Genomic DNA, 13,552 nt, shown 5'->3' on the forward strand with positions numbered 1-13,552 from the left:
GCACTGCTGGCGGCGGGCTCGGGTGTGCTCCCCGAGGCACCGGCAGGGGGCGTGCCAGCAGCCCGCTCGTTAACGGCCGGAGCGCGCGGCCCTGTGGGCGACCGTTGTGCGCGCGCGGCCCGGCGGGCGACCGATGTGCGCGCGCGGCCCGGCTGCCAGCCCGAGCGGGGAGCGCGCCGCCTCCCGCTGTCCCCCGCGCGCCCCGGGTTCCCGCCCCGGGTTCCCGCTCAGCGCCCGGCCCGGGGCCCGGCCCTGCCCCGCCCCGCCCCGCGGGCTGTCGGCGCGGTCCCGCCGCGGGCGGGAAGCCGGGTGGCATGCCCCAGCGGAGCGCCGGGCTCAGCCCGCGCAGTCACTGGAGACGTGTCCGGGAGGCGGGCGGCGGGATCGGCGTGTTTGAATTTGACAACCGAGCTGCTATTGGCGCTTAGGAACTTTTATTTTCTCTCCCTTCTTTTTATTTTGGGGTCAACAGTGGGTATAGCCCAGCGGTTCCCTGCGGCCCGGGGCTCAGCCGAGCTGTTGGCTCCCGCTCCGCCCCGGTGGCAGCGAGAACACGGGTCTGAAGCCGCAGCCGGTGGCGGGACCGGTAGCCAAGTTCATGAACTCGGTTACCCAGGCGCAGAGTTTAAAATAAGCGACACATTGTAATTCAATCACCACTCAAAATTGCAGTACGTGGAGTGATCCCCTGATTTAAAATACAGTTATCGAGTGTAGATACTTGCCTTAATTATTAACACATCTCTCTATCTCTGAACTCCATTGCTTTAAAAAACCCTCGAACAACAACAAAACATTCTATGCTTTGCAAATGCAGCAGCTTTCTGCTCCGGTCACACTGCACTGGCTTCCTCTTCTGCCAACCGCCACAGGACGTTCTCACCGCGCCAAGGAACTTCCCCGAGTGAAGGGGCTGCGGAGGGAAAAATACCGCTCCTCAATAGTGCCTTCAGTCCAAGGTGAATGTACTGTTAACTCTGCAAGTGTTTAAATTTGGGAAAGAAGAAAAAAAAAAAAAAAAGTTTGGTTTATATGAAATAAATCAGACACTACCGAATGAGAGAATTTTAAAACAGTTTAAAGCATTGTAGGCCTTCTGTACTCATGACAAGATGATCTTTTCCTCATTCCTTCTTTTTTTTTAATCTCTTAACACCACCTTTCCTTCCCCTTAAATGTTAAGCTACTGTTAACTACCAGTGCAGATTTGTCTTAAGCATTTCTGAGGCTGTTGCAAGTATACATTCCGTTTTTATCTTCATTTCTCACTACACCACTGCTTTGCTTGCTCATTTCCCAAATTGCCATGATATAAAAGCTGATAAAAGATTCCTGCTAGGAAATACTTTCTTCTTCTGCCTCAGCATCAAGTGTTCCCAAAGTTAGTCTAGTCCAAGTCTCAAGACAGCAATACTGAACTCTGGGCTAATGACGAGATTAAGAAATCATTTCCTATTAAGTATCAGAAATAGCAACAAATTTACTTAACTTGTAATCGGGGAATTCCTTCTCTCCAATCACACTCAGCACGCCCATTTTAACAAACTACAAGATGTAGTTTATCATTGCAAAATTCTCATAAACAGAAAGGCTATATTTAGATCCTGTAGAGAGATTTCCAGACTGTTACATATAAATTCTGCCCCTCTGTCTATAGTTGGAATGGCAAATGTAACAGTGTGGGAAAAATAATGCCTGTAACTTTGAAAAATATGAATATTTCAAAATTAGAATGAAGTCTCCCTTGTCCCATAATAAAAGTTAAATATAAAAAAATGGTGAGCCATTATGGAGTTGAGGGGAGGGGGTGGTTGGGGCTTTTTGTTGTTGTTTTGGTTTGGGGGTTTTTGTTTTGTTTTTTGGTTGGTTGGGTGGGGTTTTTTTTAGGGAAAATCCACAATTCCATCATACTTTTTATTCTAAGCTTGCATTGACTAAGTGTTAATGTCACCTATATGTTAAACATGCACTTCATCCTGCTCCTGAATTCCTACCAGACCTGCCATTGACTTCAGAGCAAGTGGGACTGGGCCCTGAGCTGGTTATTTTGGGAAAAGGTCTTTTTTGGCGTTAGTGTAAACGAGCTTTGTCAAACATAGTAATAAAGACATGAGTCTCTCTTATTTATCAATATACTAGTTTAACAATTTTGTATAACCCCATTTCAATTTTGTGTTCTTACTGTGAACAAGTATATAATTTTGGACAGAAAGGGCACTTTTAAGTTTATAAGCATCAGAACCACTTTATTTTGAATATTGCAAGTGTTTTATCCATTTTACACTTCATCCTGAACAAGATTATTTGCTTAACTAGCATATGATTATTTTTCAGTAACTGTGAGGATTAGACATACATAATTTTCCCAGCTGCTTGATGAGAGAAAAATACAGCAACAAGCAAAAACAAAGATGTGAAAGCTGCCCAGTAAAAAATAAGGTGTTTAAAAGAAAACACTGTCCTCTGTCCAAATAGCAGCAGAAGTTACTCTTGTGATAATATCTTGTATTCCTGCCCTAGTTACCCTGTTTTGCTCTCCATCCTCAGAACTCCAGCTTGTTTCCTACCCACCTTAAAAAGTGAGGGGAAAAAAAACAATTTAAGAAATGTAAAACCTTCCGTTGAAAATAAAAGTTATTTTTCAGCTTCCAAGACAAAGTTTTTTTTATCTACATAGCAAACACCTGTACTTTTATAGCTGCAGGCATCCTCTTTTATGTACAAAAAGCTAAAAATAAAGATGAACAGCAAAACATTTAGCATTCATTGTGAAGAACAACTCTGGTTTGTAAAGTTAGGGGGTCTTCTACAGGGTAAAGGAACTGTTCACCAGTATTATAGCTTCATGAAGTATTTTAGCTATTTTTTAGATATCTGCAAATCCGCATCTTACGTGGCTCAGAACAATTAACTAAATTGAAAATTTATACTAAATCAATGCTCGACAGACCTGCAGCCTTATTTTTGAATGCTGAACCACACCACAGAAAGATTTGTTAGAAAGCAAAGACAATGCTATTTTACAGCTAGAACATGTGTGTGCGTATAAAGGCAAAACATTTTCACAGCTAAAGTTGCAGATGAAATATGAGATTATGAATACTGAAAATCTCATAGAGTACTAGATGACAGCTGCAAAGCCAGCGCAAAACAGTGTGTGTGTGGGGGGGGGTTGTAGCTGTATTTTGCAATTCCCGGGATGCTCACTGTCCTGATTAGACTTAAAGCAATTGTTAAATGCAGGCGACTTGCAGTGGAATCAGCAGTGCTGCTCACAGTACAGGAAGATACAGGATGCTTGAGGCATTGCTGTGCTCTGCTTTGGGAGCACTCTTACAATCCATCTCTCAGATATGCTCAGTAGAGCATCAACAGATGATGGTCAGTACTCAACATCATTAGCTACTCAGTCAATATTATGCTTTTTCCTCTTGCATGTTTTTTGTTTTCTTGTGGTAAACACAACACCCAGAAACCATAGTTGCAATTACTGAACTAGTCCAACTTCTGTTGCATTATTTTTATTAATATAAAGAGCTGTTTCTCATTTCATACTACAGAAATAATTGTTCTGGCCATTATCTCAGCTGCATCAAGCCAAAACTAGGTAACTGTTATTTTAAACCATAATTACTTGGTAAATACATAGTCTGTTAAATTTTAAGAAAAGGAAGGTCGCACACAATAAGTTACTCTTTCACAAAGTGAGAAAGAATGAACAAAAAGACCAATGCTTGTTTTCTAAATCTTGGATTGGTTGGTTGGTTGGGTTTTTTTAGTCCTATTCCTGGCCCTTTCAGCTTACATTAAGGTGAGAAATAGGAAGAAATTTGAAGTGCAAAACTGGAGAAAGAAGCAAGCTTTTCACAGCCGTAATCTACAGCCACCTTTCTTGCCTCTAGTGGGGTCAACACACCCTTTTCCCAATTTGTTTCACCCAGCCTTTCAAACTTACTGATTTGAAAACTTCTCTTATCCTGTTTTTTATTCTTCTCATTCTCACACAAAGTATTTGTTTGATGTTTGAGAAGAAAGATTATCCCTCCCATTGTAAATCAACACCGATTGCTAAACTGATAATACTTACATATCTAGTTAAATATGTGACATAAATAGCTTTCAAGCTATTCAAGCTGATATTTTTGCTCTTGTGTAAAGAAGACCAGATATAGAGTCCTTACTGGAGGAAAAGAAAATCAGTAGTTGATAATACAGGGGTTTGTTGTTAACACCTATTAAAGACTTATCTCAGACTTATTAATAAGTTCTGCCAATTCAAGATATCAAGTTTTTCTTGTTATCTTAACCAAGAATGGCTTATTAGTCACTTAAAACAGAAGAGGTCTTAAAAAAAAAAAAAAAAAAGGGTGCACACACACAAAAAAGCCCTCAGGAAGAAATCTAAACCAGAATTTACAATGCCATTAAAGTAATTGACTAAGAAAAATGTTAATTAGCTGTGCCATCCTTTTTCCAGAGTCCTTGACCCAGCTCTTTACAGCTCTGCAGGAAATGTGGTTCTAACTTTACCTTTATAGTGCTTCATAATTTAGTCTCATCATCTCCAGTTGATCTAATATAGCTACCGCCATGCCTGGCCTTTATGGCCCACTAGCTTCTGCTACAAATATCATTGTCTTTCTCTCCTCAGATTGCTAAATAAACATGAGGGGAATCCCTGATCCCAATTTGTGTATGAACTCCTACAAAACACGTTTAAAAATTCATTCTGAGCACAAGGTTCTGCTTGCTGACCCTGACTAGGAACAAGCAATGAACTCTGTGTGCACCTCTTTTCTCTGTTTCTTTTTTCTGGTACTTTTAATAATTATTGTTTACTTTGCTGTACTGCTCCTACTTCAGATTCCCCTCTTAAAAACAAACCAAGCAGCTAACAAAGCTACACCAATTAAGTTGCTTAGATTTATAGTGCTCTCCTCCATTTGTCACCCTCTTGTGTCTTTGAGACCAAGCACAGTGAGGAAGGATTTTTCTCTCATCTGTTATCATGCAGAGGGAGCGGGACAGGATTTGCACTGGCACTGTTCCAAACTAATTTTTAAGTTATGGTCACTAATCACCCCAGTCCCATTTAACAGGTTTTGTTTTAAGGACAAGGTTTGTTTTTCTTGCTGTATGAAAGGATGTATGAATCAGTGGGGCTCCAGAAATGTTTAACCCTTTAATTGTGGATGGAAAATACAAATCATTATTATTGAGTTGTAAAGCTGATGAAGGTTTTCTCCTCCATTCTGAGAGTATGAAACTACCCTTCCAAAAATCATCAGGCATTACAAAACAGTCATATTAAACCTATCAACACAGGACATGTGCAGACATCTGAATAGGCCATACCTTGCAAATTGCAGACAACAGAAGAAGCAAAAACTTCTGGGAAATAATACGTTAGCTGAGCCAGCATGATATGATTTCACACCTGCCAGCACAGGCAATCTATGTGAAGGTGTATCCTAACTGCTTATCCTGCACCCTGGGACCAGGAAACAAATCTGCAATTCCTGTTCTTGCCTATTGTCTTACAAATCGCAGGACTCCTTAGCCCTCCTTCTGCATATGTATCTGCTTGAGTTACAGACGCCAGACCTCATGCTGCAAAGTGCCGAGCTCTCAGCTTCCATTAACGTCACCAGGCACTGATAGATCCCAGTAGCACTAAGAAAAAAGTGCCTCTAGAGTTAATATTACATTTTAAAAGAAAAATAAACCCAGATTGAAATTAATAATGGTAATTAATTAAAAATAAATAAGATATATAAATTGCTGTAGTCCCAGTGAAAGCCCAAGGGCAGCTATTTTTTTTTCTTAAACCAACTGGGTTTCTACAAGGCAATAGATACTGTGACTCGATTTTCTCTGATGGTTTGCTAAAATACGAGTATAAATACTCATACTCCTTAGGCATAAGCAAAGTTGATCAATACTTTTTCTAGTGTGCTTATATTGGAATGATTCGCAACTCAAACTCATAGAGGAAAGATTGTAGTTCTACTTTGTATTTTATAGTCAAATCCTAGTTAATTATGGAGGGACTGTATATGTTGCTACGATACAAATAAGTAGTAAAAATATTTCTCTAAATCAAAATCAGAAACTGCATGACATAATATTTGGAATTTAACACAGTCAGTCATCAGTTGTTCTCCAGCTGTTCCCTGTGGAGGGAATTCTTCCCTATACACAGGCATATCCACACATACATACACATACACACAGCTATCCATTTTCAAGTGGCTTTTTTTTTTCCCCTTTACTCAAAGCCTCGTCTCTGACCTCAAGGAGCTGAACAAAGCACCCCTCTTAACTCCGTGTCACTCCTATTGTCAGAATTGAGCACTGAAATAAATCAGGTTTTAAGTGTATCAGGTTGAAACCTGAGTATTGGGAAATATGTTTGAAGAGCAGATCTGCTGGGGTCATCTGTGGCCTAGAAGGCACAGCCATAGCAGGGGTGCACAGTAGTGTAGGGTTTTAGAGAAGAGATCTATCAGAGGGGGAGGAGAGAAATCCCAGTTTAATCTGATGCCTTTCATCACAGGACACATATTCCCTCATAATTGTAGTACAATGTCAACAGGGAACACCTTAAGTTCTCATATTTGGGTAAGCAATTACGAATGTTGCTACTTTTTGCAAATAACATTTTTGCTGTGGAAGGGAAGTCTAGTTAATACACTCCATTCAGGTTCTTGAACTGGAATGCTAGTAAAACTGTTCCTGAAGTGTCAAGATTGCAGGGAGGGAGCGAGTTCAGAGAAGGGCAAGGAAACTAGTGAAGGGTCTGGAGCACAAGCCTGATGAGGAGTGGTTGAGGGAACCGGGGCTGTTCAGCCTGGAGAAAAGGAAGCTGAGGGGAGACCTGATCACTGTCTGCAACTACCTGAAAGGAGGTTGTAGCATGCAGGGTGTTGGTCTCTTCTCCCAAGTAGCAAGTGACAGGAAAAGAGGAAATGGCCTCAAGTTGCACCAGGGGAGGTTCAGATTGGATATTAGGAACATATTCTTCATGGAAAGGGTTGTCAGGCATTGGAACAGGCTGCCCAGGGAAGTGGTGGAGTCACCATCCCCGGAGGTGTTTAAAAGACATATAGATGAAAGACGTGGGTTAGAGGTGGACTGTTAGGTAAACAGTTGGACTCGATTCTATGAGCTGTCAATGGAATAAGTACTTACAGTGTGTAACAGTAAATATGTCCATGATAGACAGCAATTGAAAATCCTCTGAACAATATGAAACACTATGTGGAATAAATTACTTTCCAGAAGTATTGTGATTCTTTGAAAAAGCTAAGAAGCAGCAGAAAATGTAACATGAGAAAAAATATGTATGTAGAAGAGGAAATTATTTTCATTTGAGTTCTCCAGAAGCAGTCTTTCTAAATACATTCCATACTTGATCATAGCACTGTCATTAATTACAGTAGGCCTGCATTTGTTAAGCTTCTAGCTAATGATCAGATCAAAACATTTTAAAATTACTTAAGCACATATTTCTAGATGAGGCAAGAACACCTGGGCGCTACCAAATCAAGTCTCTCTTCCGTGACGTTAGCCTTCCTTAAGGTATAGTCTTCCTGTTGATTTCCATTACCTTCGTAGGATAATTGGGTTTTCTGGAATAAAAGAAATACGTCGCTATGTGAGGCAAGAGAGGTGCGGAGTGACCGACCATGGCCCTAAAGCCGCCGGCAGGGCAGACCGGGGGAGCGGGTGTTCCCAATCTGCCTCAGGGTTTTGCTCCAAGCTCTCCGCCCGTGCAGCACCTAAAGCCGGTCCCGGAGCGCTGTCACGGTCAGGGTCAGTGCGAAAGCTGCTCCTCGGCGACCGGAGCGGGGACTGCGTGTCCGCGGCAGCGGGGACGCTGCGGTGGCTGCGCGGCGCCGGCAGGGGGCGGCCTGCGCTCGGCGGGGCCGGGCAGCGACTGCTTCCCCCGCTCCCCGTGTGCTGCCGCTCGCTGCCGGCCCGTGGAAGGCGGGCACTCCATTATCCTGGCCGCGTTTGGCCGTGGAGCCTTTCGGCCACGCAGCCGCCTCCCCAGCATCCGCGCAGGCGAGGAGCGCGGGTGCCGTGGGTCCCCAAACCCCGTGGGTTGCCGGTCCCGGGTTGGGGCTGGTTCTTCCTTTGCGCTTCCCGGTGCTGTCGGCCTAAAGAGGGGGTTGTTCGCCCTCCTGTGAGCTGCACCACGACCGGCGCACGCCGGCAGGGCTGAAGGCGAGGACTGATGTGCACCTTAGCACAGAGCTGGGATACTGGGAAAGCTGACAGCAACCGAGGAGTGATAAACTTGGGCAGAAGTGAGATGATCTCACAGGGACCTATTTATTTCTTTCAACCTCACTTTTCGCTTTGGGAGCTCCCGAGCAAAGACACCATGAACCAGCCGAGATGCAGCGGGGTTTGCTGAGTGCAGAGCAAAGACGGCCTTGGTGCCAGCTGACATGAAAGCACCATGGTGTGTAAAAGGTGGGTTACATGTAGTACGACCACATGTATCTAACAACTTAATCCCGGCAAAAGTAAAATGTCTTTCTCCCCCTAAGATTCTGTTGCACCAGCTCCTCAGCACCTTTGCTCAGTCAATTCAACTCACAGCTCTGGCATAGGGTTAATCCAGGGGAAAGAGAAAGCCAGAAGGAACCAGGGAAGGGAAGAGAAGAGGGGGAAAGAGAAAGTAGGGCTTATGGGGGAATAATTTCCCCAGAGCTAACTCCATTCGGGGGGTGTGTTGATGGCATGGCTCATCTACAAACTATGCTTCCTATGAAAATTTGGCTTTGTTCAATAAAGTGCACCACATTATAAACCTTGTCACTAGTTACATAAAGTCAGAGCGTGACACCCATTTCAAAATGACTGCAAATGTTTTCAAAACAAGCAAATCTGCAGCTGTGTTTTCTTCAGGTAATCAAAATAACTATGAAGGAAGGTCCAGTTTATACAGGCAGAGAAGAAACTAGGTAACTTGGGAACTGAAAATACAAGTCTGTCAGGGGACATGGAGCTCCTTAAGGAGAAAACACCTCATTTAGAGATAAAATTCCAAACAACTTTATTTTACTTCCAGAACAGAAACTTCAGCAGAGATTGGTCTCTGGGAACCAGAATAAGAGTTCAAGACTGTACAACAAGGCAGAATTAGAATACCTCAAACACCAAGCCTGCTCTTCAGGCTGGCAATAGCCACTGGGAAATGTGTGCAGGTGTTCCAGCTGCAATTATTGTGTCAGCTGTTCTTTTAATAAGTGGAGGAAGTAGCTGGGTTGTGTAGCAGAAACACTTTCATGCTGGGAAGACAGCTGGTAGAAAGGCACCTTTGGGCGGGGAAGTCTGAGTCTGCCTGGCTGTGTGGAAGAGAGGACCAGTACGTCTTGTCCCAGAGCTGCACATCGCAGGTCACATCCTGAATGGAGCAAAGGATTTTTGTCTTTCTCACCCTAAAAATTGCCAGCTGGGATGCTGGGCGTGAGTGTGATGTGTACTTAAAACTATGTAAATGAAATATTTGATGGTGCCTTCTATGGAGTCAGTAACTGTGCTCCTCTCGTTGGGTATGTTAGGAATTTCTCTCAGCTACCCTTCCTAATAGTTAGACATCCCAAAGAAATACAGGAAATTGCTGAAGAAAGGAAGGCTAGAGCTGGGAGAACATGACCATATGAAGCATGTTTGAATTTCCATAAACCGTAGTGAGTAGTGGTCATTATGAAATTCATTAAAAGGGCTGCCATTGCCGAGTAACATTAAAATCCCCTCTTCTTTTCCTTTGTGAATGATTGGAAGCCTGTTTGCACTTTACTAGGGTGCTATAAAACTAGGGGTGCCAAATGGCCAGAGCTGGATTATACTTCTGCCAATTCTAGAAGACAGTCTAAAGCTGGCATTTCTTGTTTGTCTGGCATCCACAATTACCCTTGAATTAGTATAATTTGTTTGGTTTATTATAGAAACAGAGTGTGAAATTCTATCCTCAAAGAGAGATGCCAGCTCACTGGAGACACAAAAGCTTTTTGTTTTTCTCATGTGGTAGGGTTGAGTCTATAGTAATAAGCTACATGAAGACAATGCCGTTGCCCACAAAGGAGATACTTAATTTTCCATGCATAACTTATAATGTGCAATAGCACTAGCCTATAGGATGAACTTCTGGGGATGAAGTAATATCTGTTTTATTTGCAACTGCATGTACTGTCCCACTGATTTGCTTTCTTAGTCACCTTGCTCACTTCTGAGCAAGATGCTGTCATCACGTTCAGGTTGTCTTTGGCCTCTCCGTCGACACTGTCAACAAGCCAAAACGTTAGAGCCAGTTGAAGGCTTAGGCTGAGATACCAATGCATCTGGTCTCTGAACAATTCATTCCTTATAGAAACATGTAATAACCTTAGCCTGGATTAATAATCTGTGAGTCCAGATGGGATGCACCCACAGGTGCTGAGGGAGCTGGCTGAGGTCATTGCTGGACCACTCTCCATCATCTTTGCCAAGTCTTGGGAAATGGGAGAGGTGCCTGAGGACTGGAGGAAGGAAAACGTCATTCCAGTCTTCAAAAAAGGCAAGAAGGAGGACCCAGGTAACTATAGACCAGTCAGACTCACCTCCATCCCTGGAAAGGTGATGGAACAACTTATCCTTGGTGCCATCTCAAGGTATATCAAGGATGAGAGGGTCATTAGGGGCAGTCAACATGACTTTACCAAGAGAAAGTCGTGCTTGACCAACCTCATAGCCTTTTGTGAGGACATAACGAGGTGGATAGATGATGGCAGAGCGGTGAATGTGGTCTACCTTGACTTCAGTAAAGCATTTGACACAGTCTCCCACAGCATCCTCTCTGCTAAACTGGGGGAGTGTGGTCTGGATGATTGGGTAGTGAGGTGGACTGCAAACTGGCTGAAGGAAAGAAGCCAGAGAGTCGTGGTCAATGGGGCAGAGTCTAGTTGGAGGCCAGTATCTAGTGGAGTGCTTCAGGGGTCAGTACTGGGACCAGTGTTATTCAGTATATTCATCAATGACTTGGATGAGGGAATAGAGGCTACTATCAGCAAGTTTGCTGATGACACTAAGCTGGGAGGAGTGGCTGACATGCCAGAAGGCTGTGTTGCCATCCAGAGAGACCTGGACAGGCTGGAGACATGAGCGGGGAAACATTTAATGGAATATAACAAGGGAAAGTGTAGAGTCTTATATCTGGCCAGGAACAACACCAGGTTCCAGTATAAATTGGGGAATGACTTATTAGAGAGCAGTGTAGGGGAAAGGTGGTCAGCAGGAGGACCATGAGCCAGCACTGTGCCCCTGTGGCCAGGAAGGCCGATGGCATCCTGGGGTGTATTAGAAGGGGGGTGGTTAGTAAGTCAAGAGAGGTTCTCCTTCTACTCTACTCTGCCCTGGTGAGACCACATCTCGAATATTGTGTCCAGTTCTGGGCCAGAAGGACAGGGAGTTCAAGAAGGACAGGGAACTGCTGGAGAGAGTCCAGCGCAGGGCAACAAAGATGATGAAGGGAGTGGAACATCCCCCTTATGAGAAAAGGCTGAGGGAGCTGGGTCTCTTTAGCTTGGAGAAGAGGAGACTGAGGGGCGACCTTATTAATATCTACAAATATGTAAAGGGCGAGTGTCACAAGGATGGAGCCAGGCTCTTCTCAGTGACAACCAACGGTAGGACAAGGGGTAATGGGTTCAAATTGGAATACAAGAGGTTCCACTTATATTTGAGAAGAAACTTCTTCTCAGTGAGGGTACCAGAACACTGGAACAGGCTGCCCAGGGGGCTTGTGGAGTCTCCTTCTCTGGAGACATTCAAAACCTGCCTGGACCCCTTCCTGTGTAACCTCATCTAGGTGTTCCTGCTCCAGCAGGGGGATTGGACTAGATGATCTTTTGAGGTCCCTTCCAATCCCTAACATTCTGTGATTCTGTGATTTCGTAGTAGTCCATTAGCTGGGTTGGGCCCTGTAACTTTGTGGGAGAACACCAACCTTGTGTAGGAGCAATGGTGAAGAAACCATTGTACTTACAGATAGCTGACCTGGAAAAACAAAGTGGTTAACTCTTGCTCTGAGCAAAGCTGCACCATACGTGCAAAGTCTAAACCATGTTCCTTCCTTCAACTCGCTTCGGACTTCTAAGCATTCAAAGGTTTAAAATTAGACCACATCAGAGGAAAAAACTAAAAATCAAAATGCCTCCTAAAACATTCTAGCAGTCAGGTGGTAGACTTTTGGTTTTGTGGGTTGTTCTGTTCTGTTTGGGTTGTTTTTTTTGGGTTTTTTTGGTGTGGTATTTTTTTTTTTTTTGGGGGGGGAGGCGAGTGGTTGGTTTGTTTTTAGATTTTTTTAAACCTGTATTGTTTCATGCAATTGTGCTACTAAGTAGTTTGAAAGAGTTAAACAAGACTAAAGTAAGAGGGAATACTGTTATCAATGTTAGCAGTCAAAAATTATTGCTGAAAAATATTTACATTTCACAATTGCAAGGATGCTTTTTTGTTTCATTTAACTTCCAACTCTGATAGCCATTTTTAAGGATAAGAGAGTATGCAAGAAGCTAGAGAAATTCATACTGAAACAGAATGAAATGAAATTGTCTTCTGACTATGGAGCTGATCCAAATGGGATGTTGTCAGTGGAAAGAGTAATGACAGGGATAGTCAGCCCTGAAGATGGGCAGCAGGTCAGGTATGGGCTTGCAAAAGAGCATAGTGGGAATAAGAGCAGCACTTTAATTTTGGGTTGTGTGTGTGGAGAAACATCACCATGTAACACATATAACCCTTTTCCCTGTGAATCCGAGTGGCTAGAGAGGTTAGCAAGGTTACCTTAGTTTTAAGGTTAGCAGGTCGTCTGCCTGGCTTCATTAACAAGGGAGCAGTGTGAATTCCTGTTACTTCAGTGGAGGTAGTACTGGACCTAGGAAATGGGCTGCAGAGTCTCGGGAGTGAAGCGTGAGCCAGCCAGAGGCTGGACGCTACTGGGACAGCTCACCCAGGATTTGTCAGAGTGCCAAGGAAATATGTGTCAGGTGTTTGTCTTCTTTGCACTGTCCCAGGTCTCCTACCCCTGGGAGGAGCTCACATGACTTGGTTTGCCCTAAGTCACATTCTGCTTAGGGCTGTGGCACTGATTTTTGCCGTTTGAACTACCCTTGCTTTACAAAATCCTTGCCTGGAAAGTGCCTGAGGACCTGCTGGCAAGTGGTGGTGATCCCCCTGCGCTCTGAGGCGGTCCCAGGAGGGTATGGCTGTGGTGGCTGTGCTGAGCCCCGGTGGTGTCAGCACGATGCTGCCCTGCAAACCCCCGCCCACTCCGCACACCTTCGAGGCTCCTACAGCAACGTGAACCCTGGTCGCCCATCTCCTGCTCCCACAGCCAGCCCTCAGGCACCCTCCCTTCCCCGGCCGCTCCTTGCACGCCCTCTGTGCAGGTCCCCCTCACACTCGAGCGCAGCGGCGCAGCTTCTCCCCGCGGCCGCCACCGTCGGGGCGCAGCGCCGGTGCCCGCCGGAGGCGAGGCGGGAGGCGGGCGGAGGCAGGA

The sequence above is a fragment of the Columba livia genome, chromosome 5 (genome assembly GCF_036013475.1).
Source record: "Columba livia isolate bColLiv1 breed racing homer chromosome 5, bColLiv1.pat.W.v2, whole genome shotgun sequence".
In the NCBI taxonomy this organism is placed as follows: Eukaryota; Metazoa; Chordata; class Aves; order Columbiformes; family Columbidae; genus Columba; species Columba livia.